We start from the raw sequence: 17,593 nt of genomic DNA, 5'->3' as shown, positions 1-17,593 counted from the left end.
GTACTGAGGAATCGAACCCAGGGCCTCATGCATGCAAGGCAAGCGCTCTACCTCAGAGCCACCTTCCCAGCCTGAAGTTCTAATATTTCTAATAGTAGTTTGGGTGTCTCTAATCTTAGAATGAGCATGTGGTGGCTTGTTTGTGCCTCAGTTTGTCTGCACACTTATACAGCTCATCCTGCAGATGACCTCACTGAATGTTGACAGAGAGGAGAGAAGGCTCCAGACAGAGGAGGTACCCTTCCTTAGTATAAAAATCATGAAGAAGGAACAGTCTTTCCCTCCCTCCCTCCCTCCCTTTCTGTCTCCCTCTCCTTCTCCCTCTCCCTCCTTCCCCCCCCCTTCCCCCTAAGACAGTGTCTTATTATGTAGCCAGGCTAGCCTCAAACTCATTATCTTCCTTCCTTAGCCTGTGAAGTGCTGGGATTACAGATATATGGCTCCACACCTGGATGAGATAGTCTTATTTGATTTAGCCCAGTTTCCACTGACCTGGACAACAGAAGTGTCCAGTTAATATTGGGAAAGTGAGGTTGGGAAGGTGGCTTAGTGGTAGAGTGCTTGCCTAGCATGCATGAAGCCCTGGGTTCGATTCCTCAGTACCACATACACAGAAAAAGCCAGAAGCGGTGCTGTGACTCAAGTGGTAGAGTGCTAGTCTTAAGCCAAAGAAGCTCAGGAACAGTGCCCAGGCCCTGAATTCAAGCCCCAGGACTGGCAATATATGTATATGGAAGACAGAAGGTAGATGAACCTTTGAGAACTAAGTGCATGAATCAGGATGAGGGTTTTTTTTCATTTCAATAAATACTATTTTATATGATCAGAGGCATTGCACATTTAGGATGCAGCATTTCATGCTGAGCTTAGGCCATCATTTACTCTTCTCTGCACTTACTGAGGCTACTTTGTAGCCTCTTTGAGCCCGGTCTTGGGGACTCAGGAAATAAGATATAGTTTCTGCTTCAAGGATCCTGTCTGATGTGCAGAACAGCCTAACAGGTAGCGCTATGTTGTATGGGAAGTTCCTCAAGCAGGATGTCAATTGAGCCCTGTGGAGGCAGAGAAAGAATGACACAGTTGGTTTTAAGCAGAGTCTTGCTTGAATTAGGTCCTGAAGTTTGAGTACAGCAATCAGTTACCCTTCATTCTGAAAAACAGTCTACTTTTATGGTTTTGGGGAAGGGAAGATATAGGCATGATTAAACCATGGACATGATCAATCATAAGACATGATGTGAGCTAGCATGTCTAAGAACCAGTAAGTCTGAGCTCAGCTGGAGAAGGGCCTGAACGAGAGAACAGAGGGGCAACAGTTGTCTGAGCCTCTCTTTTGGCCAGAATACCAACTTCACCCAATGAGGTGCTCTCTTGACCTGCTACTGAGCTGGGACTTCAGTCCCTTCCTCACGTTTTGTTGTAAAGGCTCTCCACTAAGAAGCCCAGGTACCATAACCCTTTAGAGTCAGGGCAGTGTCTGAGAAGAGCCTGGCCCTTGGTTAACTCTTAAAGATCTCACAGCCTGGTTTACACAGATTTGACCCCTCTGGGTTTTGCTCAAATCTGTAAACTTGGGTGTCAGTGCCTCCATTTAGGTGTCAAGTCTCCAAATGAGATAGTGATGAACAGCTTCTCCATAGCCTCCCTGGCAGAAGCATCCATCACTTTGCCAATAAAAGGGCTGTCCAGAGCCCTTGGGCACTGCAGATTTATGAGCTGGCTATGCCTTCTACTGTAATCTCTGGACTCCCAGCTTTCACTGAAAAAGAATGGCTTCTAATCTCAACAGTAACCTCCCTGCGTAAATTTGTGCTTGGGAAGGCTTAGTCCAGACTGAATTTCTTGTAGAACATTAACTCCTTCTCTCCCTGTAACCTCAGAACCCTAGGAGAGCCTCTAACTACTTGTAAGCAGGGAAGCTACCCCTATGTAAGTCATTGAGGTAATGTAGTTCGCTGGGAGTGTGACTAAAGTAGTAAAGTACTCATCTAGTGTACCCAATTTGGAAAGAAAAATAAAATCTGAATTCCAACTTCCATTTTCACTCCCATTACTTGAGAGCCACTTTTCTTCTCTGAGCCAAGACCCAGGAAAAGCCTAGAAATTACTGCTTTGGCAATAAGGAATGAAGGTTGTGAAGGACTACATCCAAACTGGGGCCCTTCCCATGGGTGATGACATCTGTCCAGAGGAGGGCAGCAGATAATTGTACTCTAGTGTAATAAAAGCTTTAATAATAGATGAGCAAAGGGCTTGTGGAGAGTTGTTTTTAGCTGTCCCTCAGCTCTTCAGCTCAAGGCTAGTGCTCTACCACTTGAGCTACAGCGCCACTTCCGGCTTTTTTCTTTTTGCTTATGTGGTGCTGAGGAATCAAACCCAGGGCCTCATGCATGCAGGTAAGCACTCTACCACTGAGCCACCTTCCCAGCCCCAGCTGTAATCTCCTTTATTTCAGCATCCCAACTGTATGATTTTCCGCCATCTTGCCACTGCTTGTCATCCTTTCCACACCATGTCTGAAGTGTCCCTGGCCAGCTCTTCCTCAACTTTCCTCTCGGTTTCCTCTCTGTGAGCTACAATGGAGGATCTAGGATAGCAAATGTCTCAACACAGTAACTTCTTTTCTTTATATTAGTGGAAAATGTTGATGTAGATAAAAGTAGTGTGGCAGGGCATTGTAGTATTGGCCTCTAATCCAAGATTAGAAACAGAGACAGAAGGATCATGAATTCCAGGCCAGCCTAGGATACACTTGGAGAACTTGCCTAAAAAAATGTAGGGCTAGGAATGTGGCTTAGTGGTAGAGTGCTTGCCTAGCATGCATGAAGCCCTGGGTTTGAGTCCTCAGTGCCACATAAACAGAAAAGGCTAGAAGTAGTGCTGCAGCTCAAGTGGTAGAGCGCTAGCCTTGAGCAAAAACTTAGGAACAGTGCCCAGACAGTGCTTAAGCCCCAGGACTGGCAATTTTTTAAAAAAATAGTAGAGGGACTGGGAAGGTGGCTCAGTGGTAGAGTACTTGTTTTGTATGCATGAAGCCTTGGGTTCAATTCTTTAGTACCACATCAGCAGAAAAAGTTGGAAGTAGCGCTGTGGCTGAAGTGGTGGAGCGCTAGCCTTGAGCTGAAGAGCTGAGGGACAGTGCCCAGGCCCAGAGTTCAGGCCCACGACTGACTAAAAAAAAAAGAAAAAAAAGTAGAGTAATAACAAATGTAAATGTATTATTTATTTTGTACAGATTCTTTCAACACTTGTTGCCCACTCATGGCCAACCTTGTTTATCCATGTACCAATCTACTCCCTGCCTCTTTCCTCAATATATTATTCTTGACTGATATTATTAATGACTGATGTTTTGGGACAGGATATCAGTGTATAACCCAGGCCTCTGCCTCCTTAGTGCTGGGATTATTACCATACCCATCCTCTTCTATAATAATAATAATTATTATTACTAATATTATTATTATTTGCTGGTCCTGGCGTTTGAACTCAAACAGCCTGGGTGCTGTTGCTGAACCTCTTTGTGCTCAAGGCTAGCATTCTACCACTTGAGCCATAGCACCACTTGTGGTTTTTCCTGACTAGTTTACAGGAGATAAGAGTCTCATGTACTTTTCTGCCCAGGCTGGCTTTGAATCACGATCCTCAGCTCTCAGCCTTCTGAGTAGCTAGGATTGCAGGTGTGAGCCATTGGCACCCAGCCCTCCTCCATATTATTGGGAGGAAAATCATTATAACACATCCTATCATTTCATCCATGTGTATTTAAATTCTGTATAGAAGATAGAGGCAGCCAGGAACTGGTGGCTCATACCTGTAATCCTAGCTACTCAGTAAACAGATCTAGGGATTGGGGTTCAAAGACAGTTCAGGCAGGAAAGCCCCTGAAACTCTTATCTCTAATTAATTACCAAAAAAGGTGAAGTAGAGTATTAGCCTTGAGCTATAAAGCTCAGAGACAATGCTCAGGTCCTGAGTTCAAGTCCCAGGACAGTCACACACACAAAAAGTAAAGGCTTTAAAAGTTTTTTCTACACGTTCCAATGTGGGAGGAGAATTAAGTTAAAGGCCACTTCTCTTGGAAACGTCTCCAAACTCCTACCTCTGGCACCCCTCTCTATGGTGAGTGTCTATACTTTCTCTTTCAATAAACCTGCTTCTTTACTATAAAACAACAACAAAACTTCACTACAATATCATAATCATATCTAGAAAATAACTTCTTAATATCAAACATATTTCAGTGTTTAAATTTCAAGTGGTTTTATAAATGTTATGACTTTTCAGCTTGCTTGATTCAAATACAAATTAGGTCTTCTTATTACAACTTGGTTTATATATCTAAATTATAGGTGCCTACTCCATCTCCCCAATTGCTGTCATTCTCTTTCATTTATTTGTTGAAGAATCATTTACCCTGTAGTTTCTCTGGAAACTGAAGTTTCTTTGGCAATATACATCCCCCCCTTTTTTTTTTTGCCAGTCTGGAATTTGAACTCAGGGCCTAGGCACTGTCTTTAAGCCTCTTTTGGTCAAGGCTATCACTCTACCACCACCACTTCACCACAGTGCCCCTTCCAGTTTTTTTCTGTGTATGTAGTACTGAGTAATCGAACCCAGGGCTTCATGAATGCTAGGCAAGCACTCTACCACTAAGCCACCTTCCCAGCCCAGCAATATGCATTCTTACTGTAACTTCCTACACTGTAAGTTCCTTGAGAACAGCACCCAGGGTTTTTCTGAATGTATCATTATGATTCACCTAATATACTTTTTTGTTCTCCAGATTAGTTGGTTGGATAGAAATACTTGATCACATTCAGGTTTGCATTTTTTTTTACAACATTGCTTAATGTATGCTGTTAAACTCTTTTTTTTTTTTTTGTCGGTCGTGGGGCTTGAACTCTGGGCCTGGGCGCTGTCCCTCAGCTCTTCAGCTCAAGGCGAGCGCTCTACCACTTGAGCTACAGCGCCACTTCCGGTTTTCTGGTGGTTTATTGGAGATAGGAGTCTCACGGTCTCTCCTGCCGGGGCTGGCTTTGAACCGCGATCCTCAGATCTCAGCCTCCTGAGTAGCTAGGATTACAGGCGTGAGCCACCAGCGCCCGGCTTGCTGTTAAACTCTTTGACCCTCAGAATTATAGTGGCTGATGAATAAGCAGTGCCTAAATCTGTCCATCCATTGAAAATTTAACATGATGATATTTCAATTTTTTTGTTTATTAACTGGAATTTTTTAAAAATAGCCTCACTGTGTAGCCTAGGCTGGTCTGGAACACAATCCTCCTGTCTCCGCCTTCTCAGTGATGGGATTACAGGTGTGTGTCATCAGTCCTGGCTGGAATACTTCTTTAATAAGAATTTCTTACATTTACCATTTTGGGTACCCAGTAGTTTGGTTAGCATGAGGAAGGCAAAAGAAATTATTCCTCTGCTTTGATTTTTCCTTTCAAAATAGTAATTGGCTCACTAGAATTCATCATCAGAAACCCATTAGCTGCAGTCCATTGCAAGAATCATTTGTATCAATGCTCAAATTGTCCCATTTTTGGCCATTGGAAGCCTCTTCAGGCAGGTTCCTGAGTTTTGTTACCTAACTCTGACTCTAGAAATCGCTAGTAACTGCCTTGCTAGCTATCTTTTTTTTTTCTTTTTTTTTTTTTTTTGCTTATGTGGTGCTGAGGAATTGAACCCAGGGCCTCTGGCATGCAAGGCAAGAGCTCTACCACTGAGCCACCTTCCCAGCCCCGCTAGCTATCTTGTAAAGAAAAATATTCCAGATCAAATTGTTGCTCTAAGGAATTCTGGTTCCTTTCAGTATTTCAAGTATTTCAAGTATTTCAAGATCATAATCTGTGTTTTTTTGTTTGTTTGTTCGTTTGTTTGTTTGCCAGTCCTGGGGCTTAAATTGAGGGCCTGGGGACTGTCCCTGACCTGCTTTTGCTCAAGGCCAGCACTCTACCACTTGAGTCACAGAGCCACTTCTGGCTCTTTCTGTTTATGTGGTATTGAGTAATCAAACCCAGGGCTTCATGCATGCTAGGCAAACACTCTACCATTAAGCCACATTCCCAGCCCCTCGAGATCACAATCTAGATGCTAATGATTTTCCATGCAGTGGAGTGGGCATTGTCTTCAGGCCTGCTCAGTGTTCAGAGCTAGGAGGTGTTTATATGCTTGTTTGTTTATTTGCTTCTAAAAGAAAATTTATGTGAGTTCATACTGATGGCTCCAATTCCTGTTTAGTATCAACAAGTTTTTGCTAAATTCTTTTGTCTCTATGTCTCCTTTCTCTCTTTCTTAGACTTACCACTCTATAATTACACTAATGACAGAAGTGAAATATCATATACTTACTAGTTTTATCTACCATACACTTACAACAATCTAATAATTGTATCAATACTACCACTAATAGGAATATCACTTTTACCTTTTTAAGGGTTTTCTTTTTTAAGTTCTGGAATATCCTTCCTTGTCTTGTATAGGCAGTTTCCTATTGATCCTTCTGGACCCACTTTCAAACAGATACCTCTCATTTTTTTTTTAAACTTTAGCTAATATTCATTCCTTTGTATTCTATACCTCTTAGTTTAGCAAAATTCATTCATATTTTCTGTAACTTTATACACCATTAATTCCTTGAGGACAGCACCCAGCAGCAGATACTCAGAGCAGGCTTGATTTTCAGCAAGTAATAGCATTCATGTCACATGGTACTCACAACTTTCCTGGACAAGTGACTTAGGCAGTATGCATGTGTTGATGCATTGAGAATCTACTCTGGGTCAGAGTAGACAGTGATGCTTTTCCTCATCCTCTCAAAATGAACTTCTCAATTTTATACTCTGCATCACCCTGACTAGCAGGCCCTTTTAAATTGAAGACAGGGCTGTGGGAACTTTTGATTGAAATACCAGACCAGAGTGGTGACATTGGCCAGATTCGGGGCAAAGAAATGCTCAGGGAAGAGACCCAATGGTTCGGCTATCCAAGATAGAGATCCTGAGTGGCCAAGAGTTAGGTCTAAGGCAAAGAAAAAGTACAAACAGTCTTCAAGACACAAAATGCTGGCTGATAAGGACATAATGGACTAAGTTTGGTACAAAGTCCAGAATCTTCTTACTTTTTACCCTCTGGCTTAAGTGCCAGGAATTCCCAGCCTCTTCCCTGCAGGCCATCCATTAAAAGTTGGCAGCAGGAGAAGGAAATTTTCTGCCTTCAGATTCTTCTGTAGGGTTTGATGTTCATTTGGAATAGACAACTAGAAAGATGAAAGAAAAAATGGAGAGTAGATATTTATGAAAATAAAATCTCTAGTGATTGCCTATGGGCTAGTTTGTCTCTGCCATTATTTAACATTTCAGAAACCAGAGCTGGTATTTATTAGAAGCCCTATGAGGCCTTCTACTCTGGTAAATTACAGCTTCTACCCTTCTGCAGCCACTTGTCACACACAAGACTGTTTTTTGGCAGCATTTCCCTTTCCCTGAGCCAGTAGACACGGGCAGGTCGCCCTTGCCCCGCCTTCCCTTCACAGTGTGGCCCAGGGCTGACATCTGAATGTAGCACTGGTGAGGTCTCCAAGGAGGCCCTGGCTCAGCTCTTAAGTGGAAGGCCATGCTTTAGGAACCCTTCTCGGCCATATGCTGGCATCTCCTAGCCTTTCTTTCCAAGTTCCCGTTTCTTACCAATCTCTGACTGGGTGACTCTTCTTCATTACATGCTACGTTAAAGCCACTGTCCCTTGCAACGAGATTCCCCTCATATAAACATGCTTCCCAGTGAATGCCACCACAATTCATACTTGTCCCTGACTGAAGACTGGGCTGGGTTTTTTTGTTTGTTTGTTTGTTTGTTTGCCAGTCCTGGGACTTGATCTCAGGGCCTGGGGACTGTCCCTGAGCTTCTTTTGCTCAAGGCTAGCACTCTATCACTTGAGCCACAGCACTACTTCTGGCTTTTTCTGTTCATATGGTACTAAGGATTCAAACTCAGGGCTTCATGCGTGCCAGGCAAGAATTCTACCACTAAGCCACATTCCCAGCCTTGGGCTAGTCTTTATTGTACCTTAGCACAGCAATCTACAAAATGTTTTGTGTGTTTGTCTCTCTTATTCTTTCCCCTGATAAACTATAAGTTTCCTGAGAGCTGGGGCCATGGCTATCCTGGAAGAGTGCCTGGCACATGACTTCAATAGATATCTGTTGGATTAATTAAGAAATCCAGCCCAGGCATCAGTAGCTCATACTTGTAATCCTATCTTCTCAGGAGGCTGAGATCTGAGGATTGCAATTTAAAACCAATCCAGGCAGGAATGGCCATAAGATTCTTACCTCCAATTAAGCACCAAAAAAGCTGGAAGTGGTGCTGTGGCTCAAGTGGAAGAGTGCTATCCTTGAGTAAAGCAGTGCCAGGACAGTGCCCAAACCCTATGTTCAAGCCCTAGGACACATACAAAAAGAAAAAGAAATTCACCCAGTCACTTAAACTAGAGTCTCCAGATCAGGGTAGATACTGCATTCTTACTCTGCATATCATATCGGTCAGCAGGATTTGTCTCTTCTCTGGAACATTTCTTGAGTCTGCCTGTTGCTACCATACACAGTGTTCTGTGCCCACTCATTTCACATTAGAACTGTGATAATAACTCAGTGGATTTTTCCATCTCTTTTCTTTTACTTTTAACATATCCTACATGCAGCCATGGGGGTCTTTGAAAATTAATAAACTTGACTATGCCTTTCACTGTGTCACTTCCCTACTTAAAACTTTTCTTTTGGCCTCTCCTTGTCTGGTCTAAAGAAAATCTAAATTCCTTGGACTACTATCTTTGTGTCCTGCCTCATTGCCTTGTTTTAACTTTTGTTTCAGCTACCACAATGGCTTTCTAGTTCCTAAATCTTTTGGTGGTGGTGGTTGTGATGGTAGGAGTGTGTGTGTGTGTGTGTGTGTGTGTGTGTGTGTGTGTGTGTGTCTGTGTGTGTCTGTGTGTGTCTGTGTGTGTGTCTGTGTGTGTGTGTGTGTGTGTGTGTGTGTGTGTGTGTGTGTGTGTGTGTGTGTATGTAATGGAATTCAGAGCCTCAAGCTCTTGCTTGACCTTTTTCTACTCAGGCCTGTATTCTACCACTTGAGCCTCTGCTTCTGGCTTTTTATTGGTAAAATGGAGATAGGAGTCTCTCAGATTTTTTTTTTCCTGGCTGACTCTGAACTGTGATCTTCAGATCTCAGAGTCCTGAGTAGCTAGGATTATAAGCCTTAGCTCTCCTAAATCATTTAAGTCTTTCCATATATACTTTATCCTTCCTCCTCTAGTACCTAACAGAAGGTTGCCACAGAGAAGCAAGAGAGGAAGTGGATGAAGGCAGAACCTGTGAGTCTGGGTTGGAGAACTTGGGTCACTAGATTTCCAAAGAAATAGAAAAATAGGACAGGTCTTAAAAAAACAGTCGTGTCCCTCCAACATTAATTATTCCTTGGAGCACAGATATTAGTACTCAAGGCTTAAGATTTTAGGGCTCGGGCTGGGAAGGTGGCTCAGTGGTAGAGCACTTGCTTTGCATGCTTAAGGCCCTGGGTTCGATTCCTTAGCACCACATAAGCAAAAAAGAAAAAAGCCAGAAGTGGCGCTGTGACTCAAGTGGTAGAGAGCTAGCCTTGAGCTGAATTGTGGGACAGCGCCCAGGCCCAGAGTTCAGGCCCCACAATCGGACCCCCCAAAAAAAAGATTTTAGGGCTCTAGATCTGATGGCAGCAGGCAGCTCTGATGTTGAAGTTGGTCCTTTAATCATTAAATACCATTTTCTATTATTTTAGCTCCTTTGGGTAGGGGAGAATATCTTGAATATTACTCTTTGTTTTTCAGTGCTCTTTTTTGTTTGGGGCGTGTGGTTCTTCTGGACATGGCATCTACTACAGGAAGGCAGAATGGCCAACAGCAGCAAGGAATTCACGTGGTGCCGTATTGGAGCCTCATCGTCTGTCTAACAAATGCAATTTAAGGGTTGACCCAGGGGTGTAGCTCAGTGGTGGAGTGCTTGTGAAGGCTGGGTTCAAACCCCAGCTCCCCTCCAAAAAAGAAAAAAAAGCAAATTAAACATTGTTCAGCACATGTGTCTCTTAGGTCTTCTTTTCCACTGTTGATTGCTACTGTAACTGCGCTGATGCAATGAAATGTGGAGGAATGAGTTAGGCAGGCCCAAGCGACCTCCCATTCGCCTCCCACAAACAGATGGCACAGCACATAGAACTATCATCACTTCTGCCCTCTTTTCTCTGAATTGTGTCGATTACCCAGTGATCCTCCTTACTCCAAATGTTTGTCCTTCTAAGGTCATCAAACACAGATTAATTGGGAACTTGCACATTAATCTTCGTTAGCCTGATATGGAACACCTGAATCTCATGGTTGCAAACATATCTGTTAGCATTTTGTGATTTTGACCTCATTTTTTTTTCTTGAGGGTTGTTCGTTTTTATTTTGGTGCCAGTACTAGGGATTGCCTCATACTCTCATGTGTTTCTTTTACTCCTGGCTGATACTCTACCATTGGAACCACCTCTGATTTTTGGTGGTTGATTGGAGGTAAGAGTCTCATGAACATTCCTGTCTGGCTGGCTTCAAACTACAGTCCTCAGATCTCAGCCTCCTGAGTAATTAGGATTACTTATGCCACTGATGTCTGGCTTCTTAAAGTTTTATCTATAGCATGTGAGAGGTTACTGGGAATCTGATTTAATGTGCTAGCTATTATGATGTGTAGATCCCAGTACACATCCGAAGTTTTCCTCCTGTAAGTATAGAATGTCAGCACTGAAGAAATGTCCATTTTCAACAGATTTTGAACATTCTTTAGAGTTCTTTGAGTGCTTCATCCTGGCTCGAGGACATTACAGCAAGAAGCTAGTCACAAGAAGTGTCTTAAGAAAATGTAAATAGAAGGCTGGAGACTATCAGCTCAATACTACTGCTCCATGATGCCCTTGGCTGTCCCGATAACTTTTGTCACTTTGTATTTCTTAGCAGTTCTTTCCATGAGATTGTCATCATCGGATCCCAAGACACCTGCTCTAGCAGTGAGGGCAGTACAGAACCTGGCTCTAGGAGAAACCTGCCAATAATCTTTTAGACCTAACAAAGGCTTTACTTCAGAGGCATCTTAGGGAAAGGTATCTAACTGCCTCAGATTAGGAGCACAGCCAGTGCTTTGTGACTTCACAGGAGGTTTCTGTAAATGACTCAGTCCCACCTCATGCTCCTACCATGCATATCTGCATTTCTAGCCCAGATTCTCCCATTTGGAGGCCTTCTTGCCTGTAGAGTGGTGGGGAAGAGCTCTAGCTATGGCCTCTCAGGTGCCTTTGCAGAGACCCATTTATTGAAAGGGAGTCCTTAAAGATGCTTTTCTTAGGCAGGTGTGATGGTGCATACCTGTAATACCAGCCCTGGGATATGGAGTTGCTTGGGAGGCAGAAGCAAGAGTTTCACTAGTTCAGGGTCAATGTGGGCCACATAGCAGGACTCTTGTTTTTAAAAAAGAAACGAAACAAAAAAAACCCCAAATAACAATAAGATAACTTTATTCATTCAGTACTTTTTCTCTCCTGGCCTTTTCCTCTCCTCCCTCCCCCCCCCCCCCCGCCCTCTCCCACCCCCATCCCATGGCAGGAAGACATCTGCAGTGATTGCCTAGTATTTGTTCCATGGGGTAAAATGGAACATTCGCTGCAGGTGCTTTCTCCACTTTAGCCTCTTGCTTCCTCCTTTTGCACTAAGTAATCTAAAGGCTTGTCTGTTACTTCTTTTTTCACTTATCTTAATCAACTATTCTAATACCTGACTCTCAGCTCTCTTCACCTCAGCTCTTTTTTGTAGCACTGAGGTTTGAACTCAGAGTCTTGTACTTGTTTCTTCCAGCTCAGCTCTTGACAGACAGCAAAGTTGGAAAAAGCAAAATGCATAAGCCAGTGGGTTGGGCTGTCTTTTAATGAGCTTTCTCCAAAGCCCCTATCCAATGTTCTCTGCTTATATGTCTTATTGGTCACAGTGTATCACATAGTTACCCTTAGTTGTGAGGGAAGCTGGAATATGCTCCTTAGCTTGACACATTGATACCAGAATGAACCATATTGCGGCTAAGTAGAGAAGGTAAAGAAAGTTTTAGATAAGTAACTCCAGTACTACATCTTATTTTTATTTTATTTTTGTCAGTCATGAGGCCTGTCGGTCTGGACACTGTCCCTCAGCTTTTCAGCCCAAGGCTAGCACTCTACCACTTGAGCCATAGTGCCACTTGCGGCTTTTTCTACTTATGTGGTGCTGAGGAATTGAACCCAGGGCCTCATGCATGCAAGGCAAGCACTCTACTTCTGAGCCACCTTCTCAGCCCCCAGTTCTACATCTTAGATTCCCTATTTTTAGAAAAGCGAATGGACATTTGTCTTTTTTAAAATTTTTTTTGATTGACACAAAGTATTGAGAGGAATGAATTTGGGAAAGATGGAATGGCACTAACATAGTTTTTGAAACTCTTTAATTCCATCATGAAAACAGAGCAACTGGACTACCAAAATAAGCCTATGGACATCATCTACAACAAAACTAAGGTATTTCCACAACCCCCAAAGTCAAGTAGATGGAAACTACTGTCAACTCTCAGACTTGAATGGGGTATCAGTGTTTATGGGGGGAAAGAAGTAGAGAGAAGGGCTGGGAAGGTGGTTCAGTGATAGAGTGCTTGCCTTGCATGAATGAGGCCCTGGGTTTGATTCCTCAGCACCACATAAGCAGAAAAAGCCAGAAGTGGTGCTGTGGTTGAAGTGGTAGAGCACTAGCCTTGAGCTGAAGAGCTGAGGGACAGTGCCCAGGCCCAGAGTTCAGGCCCCACAACCAACAAAAAAATAAAAAAGAGGCAGAGAGAAGCAGCAGAGTTTTGGGGAAAGCTGAAAACAAGAGACCCAAAAAACAGCCAACAAGAAAATACATTGGGCCAGTAGTAGAAAAGCAGCAATAGAAGTTTTATATATACCAGTTTGCAGCCCATAAGGACAGGAGTTCAAAGAAGCTGTTGTAGACCTGATCCTGTGAACTTACCCAACCATCAGAGAAGAGACTGCAGGAAACAATATAATTCAGGAAGGCCAGGGGTGGGATATTTGGGGCAAAGGAAAGAGAAGTCTAAATAAGAGCTGAGGAGGGGAACAGACTGAGGCTATTTCAGAAAGTTTGAAGCTGTGTATGTGTGTGAGTGTTTGTGCATACTGGAGATTGAACTCAAGGTCCCATACTTGGTAGGCAAGTACTACCATTTAGCCAAGGCCTCTAATTCTTTTGCCTTTTTTTGTTTTGTTTTTTAGATAGGGTCTCATGCTTTTACCAGGGCCAGCCTTGGACTTTGAGTCTCCTACTCTGCCTCTTCTGTAGCTGAAATTAGTGTGTACCATCATACCAGGTCCTGAGGCCATACTTTTGAGAGTATCATGGGAAGATTGAAAAAGAAGCAGTAAACCATGATTTTAGAAAAAGCTAACTGAGGGCTGGGAAGGTGGCTCAGTGGTAGAGCGCTTGCCTTGCATCAGCACCATATAAGCAGAAAAGAAAAAAAGCCGGAAGTGGCACTGTGGCTCAAGGGGTAGAGCACTAGCCTTGAGCTGAAGAGCTGAGGGACAGCGCCCAGGCCCAGAGTTCAGGCCCCACGACCGGACCCAAAAAAAAAAAAAAAAAAAGCTAACTGACTCAACATTTTCTCCTAAATAGGCAAGAAAACTAATTCCATGTAAAACAGTACAACAGTGAGGATTGCAGTCAGATCTCATAATTAGGTAAGAAGAAGAAGAAAAATGAAGACAAGGAGCAGAGTAACATCCCCAGTGGTGACTGAAGCATCCTAGATGAATTCCCACAAAATGGGCAAAACCTGTTACGATTTGAAAACAAGCTTAAAGATATAGAAGAAAGGCTCTAATCAAAACAGATGGTTGGAAGTAGAGCCATGACTCAGGGATAGAACTCCACCTTTGAGCAAAAAAGCTGAGGGACAGTGTTCAGACCCCCTGAGTTCAAGCCATAGTACCAAAAAAAAAGAAGAAGAAAAAAAAATAAGAAAACCAGGTAGTCTTCAGCTTTGACAAGAGTGCTTTATACGGACTACTGTAGTGATATGTATAGGATGCTTGAAGAAAAGAAAATGTGAGCCAGGATTTTGCATCCAATCACCTGTTTTTCTGGGGTGAAGGGGATAGATAGAACATTGTTGGCATGGAAAGAACAAAGAGAATACTCCCTGGGCTGGGAAGGTGGCTCAGTGGTAGAGCGCTTGCCTTGCATGCCTGAGGCCCTGGGTTTGATTCCTCAGCACCACATAAGCAAAAAGAAAAAAGCCGGAAGTGGTGCTGTGGCTCAAGTAGTAGAGTGCTAGCCATGAGCTGAAGAGCTGAGGGACAGTGCCCAGGCCCAGAGTTCAGGCCTCACGACCGGACCCTCTCCCCCCCCCCCAAAAAAAAAGAATACTCCCTGAGTTCAAATCCCAATGCCACCAAAATAAAAATAAGGAAGGGGACTATGTTTGAAACCTGGACTACATTCTTTGCGTGTATGGTATGGGATTTCCTCATGGAGTCCATCATTGGTTTTCCCCCCACCCCCATGGCCTGGTCTCTAGAAAGCAGACAGTAGAGAAGAGCCCCCTCAAACAGACAAGGAAGGCAGCCTGGTTCCTGAACCAGGACATCAGAGGAAGAAGCAGGAGCCTGGGTCTCTCCATTGATTAGTTGACCATTTTATATTCTTCCTCTAGGCTTGGAGATACTTTGTTTCATGACTCATAGTTATCCTGGGACACACATGTTCTCCATGCCCAGCAGGGAAACAGCATCCATATGTTTTGAATTTATTTTCCTGCTTGATTCACCAAATACCCTTGCACAAGAGACATTGTATTCCAAGGAGCTGCCTTTCAAAATAAATGTCATTTATTTTGCTTTTGTAATTGGCTAATCACATTATATTGAGAGTTAGCAGCCTTCTTTTAGGAAGACTGATTTTGAAACCAACCAGATGGGGAGAAAGGATTATATGCCACCACAACCCATATATTTTTAATAGGCTATAAAACATCAAATACCATACAAGTGAAAATTTTGAAATGAACATTTTGGGAAAATGCTGGCTTGTTAAAAAAAAATATTGTGGGGGCTGGGAAGGTGGCTCAGTGGTAGAGCGCTTGCCTTGCATGCATGAGGCCCTGGGTTCAATTCCTCAGCACCACATAAGCAAAAAGAAAAAAGCCGGAAGTGGTGCTGTGGCTCAAGTGGTAGAGCACTAGCCTTGAGCTGAAGAGCTGAGGGACAGTGCCCAGGTCCAGAGTTCAGGCCCTATGACCGGACCCCAAAAAAAAAAATATTGTGGCAGTTTGAAAACAAAAAATATTTTCCTCACAAGAGTGGTGGTATTTAAGATGAGGTCCAGGTTAGACTTTTGTTATTCACAGGTTAGATCTTCCTTGCCTATCTTCTCTTGTCACTTTTTTTTTTTTTGCTAGTACTAGGGCTTGAACTCAGTTTTCATTCAGCTTTTTTGCTTATGGATGCTGCTCTACCACTTGAGCCACATCTCCACTTCCAGTTTTTTGCTGGTTAACTGGAGGCGAGTCTCTTAAATTTATCTGCCTGGGTTAGTGTCAAGCCACAATTCATGTGTTTCAGATTCCTGAGTAGCTAGGATTATAGGTGTAAGCCACCTCCACCCAATTCTATTTGTCAGGTTTGTTTTTTGTTTTTTTCACCAGTCCAGGGGCTTGAACTCAGGGCCTGGGCACTGTCCCTGAGCTGCTTTTGCTCAAGGCTAGCACTCCACCACTTGAGCCACAGTGCCACTTCCAGCTTTTTCTGTTTATGTGGTACTGAGGAATCAAAATCAGGGCTTCATGCATGCTAATCACTGAGCCACATTCCTAGCCCCTGTTTGTCAGTTTTCAAGAAGTCATTTTAATGTTTTTATTCCTTTTGATTAGTAAAGTCCTAACTATTCCAGTTTCTTCCCTTCCTTCCTTCTTTCCTTTTTTTTTTTTTCTTTTTTGGTCCGAGTCTTGCAATGCAGCACAGGCTGACCTTGAACTCATGTTGTAGCCAGACTGATTGACTGGCCTTGAGTTCTCAATCCTCTTGCCCCAGCACCCTAAATACTGGGATTACAAGCATGGACCTGGCTGTTAATTTCTTTGCTCTTGAGTTTCTTCTAGTTCAATTTCCATATATATATATATATATATATATATATATATATATATATATATATATATATATATATATATAATACTTTTTCTTTTATTATGATGTTTTCTTTTCTTTTTCTTTTTCTTTTTTTTTTTCTTTTTGTCGGTTGAGGGGCCTGAACTCTGGGCCTGGGCACTGTCCCTGGGTCTTCAGCTCAAGGCGAGTGCTCTACCACTTGAGCCATAGTGCCACTTCCGGTTTTCTGAGTGGTTTATTGGATATAAGAGTCTCACGGACTTTCTTGCCCAGGCTGGCTTTGAATCGATCCTAAGATCTCAGCCTCCTGAGTAGCTAGGATTACAGGCATGAGCCACCAGTGCCTGGGTTATTATTATGATGTTTTCTTCATAGTTACTAAGTTTTTCTAATAGTAGTTGGTATCATTCTTCCATATTGTATATAATTTTATTTTGAAGGAATGAAATGTTCTTTTAGTCTTTCAACATTTTTGTTACCTATTTCTGCATTCATTCTTCTCTTGATTTAGATTTCAAAAGCTGTTGTCCTGAGTAGACACAGATTGAGTTAATTTCTTCTATTCAGTCATTATTTTGTCTATTTACTAAACAGATGTGGGCTTTTTAACAATTTAATAGGCACTTTGGAAACAATGATAAGGAAGAAGTCATTGCCCTGGTGAAGCTTTGGTACTGGTGGGAAGATAGATGATAAGAAACATGCTTAGAAAGTTCTAGAAGCTTTCCTAAGACCTTGTGCTACAGAGCAGCACAGGACTTCCCCTAGCCATGTTTACCTCATTCCAAAGCCTGAATCTTTCCACAGTATGCCAGCAAACTAGCAAGCAACATGTCATGTACCACAGTATCTTGTCAAATGGTGTCATTATTGGTAAAGACACTCAGTGTTGGAGTGCAACTGCAGATAATTGTGAACCCATGTGGTAATTGATAGCTCCTCAGTGTCTCCCTGCCAGCCATGATGTGGTTCTGACAAACAGGGCACCTCCCTTGGCAGCTCAGCATCTTGCATGTGGCCTCCTGGGATGTGGGTAGTCACTTGTTTGTCTCCTCTGTTACTACAACCTTGTATTTTCTCTCCCTTTCTAACATGTTTGTTAACCATTAAATCTTTGGTTTAGATATCAAACATCCTGCACAGTCTCTGTCAAATACAGTTAATTTCTTCCATGTAGTCATTATTTAACCCACTTAGTGAACAGTCATTAGGATCCATCCCAGCCATCCCAGGGGACCACGCGGAGGCAGGCATGCACAGGAGAAAGATTATTATGTGGTTTATTAGAGGGACCATATCAACCCCTGGAGAGGAAGCAATATGGCATCTGCCCCTATCCAGGTGG

General features: G+C 42.9%; 1 protein-coding gene across 10 annotated transcripts in view; it reads left to right on the top strand.

Annotated features, from left to right (window-relative positions):
- LOC138838422 (protein YIPF1) overlaps positions 1 to 10,109 on the top strand; it is a 37,132-nt gene extending 27,023 nt beyond the window's left edge. For 9 of the 10 annotated variants that reach the window (XM_070037911.1, XM_070037917.1, XM_070037910.1 and 6 more), the window contains one exon: positions 9,866 to 10,109. The gene's annotated coding sequence lies outside the window, so the exon portion shown is untranslated. Of the gene's footprint in view, positions 1 to 9,315; positions 9,374 to 9,865 lie in introns of all 10 variants that reach the window. The other variant, XR_011375600.1, reaches the window with a different exon arrangement.
- Positions 10,110 to 17,593: the final 7,484 nt, after the last annotated feature.

This window comes from Dipodomys merriami, unplaced genomic scaffold, assembly GCF_024711535.1.
Source record: "Dipodomys merriami isolate MVZ:Mamm:240054 unplaced genomic scaffold, mDipMer1.0.p SCAF_28, whole genome shotgun sequence".
In the NCBI taxonomy this organism is placed as follows: Eukaryota; Metazoa; Chordata; class Mammalia; order Rodentia; family Heteromyidae; genus Dipodomys; species Dipodomys merriami.
Note: the sequence above shows the minus strand (reverse complement) of the source record. Positions and strands in the feature narration are given on the sequence as shown.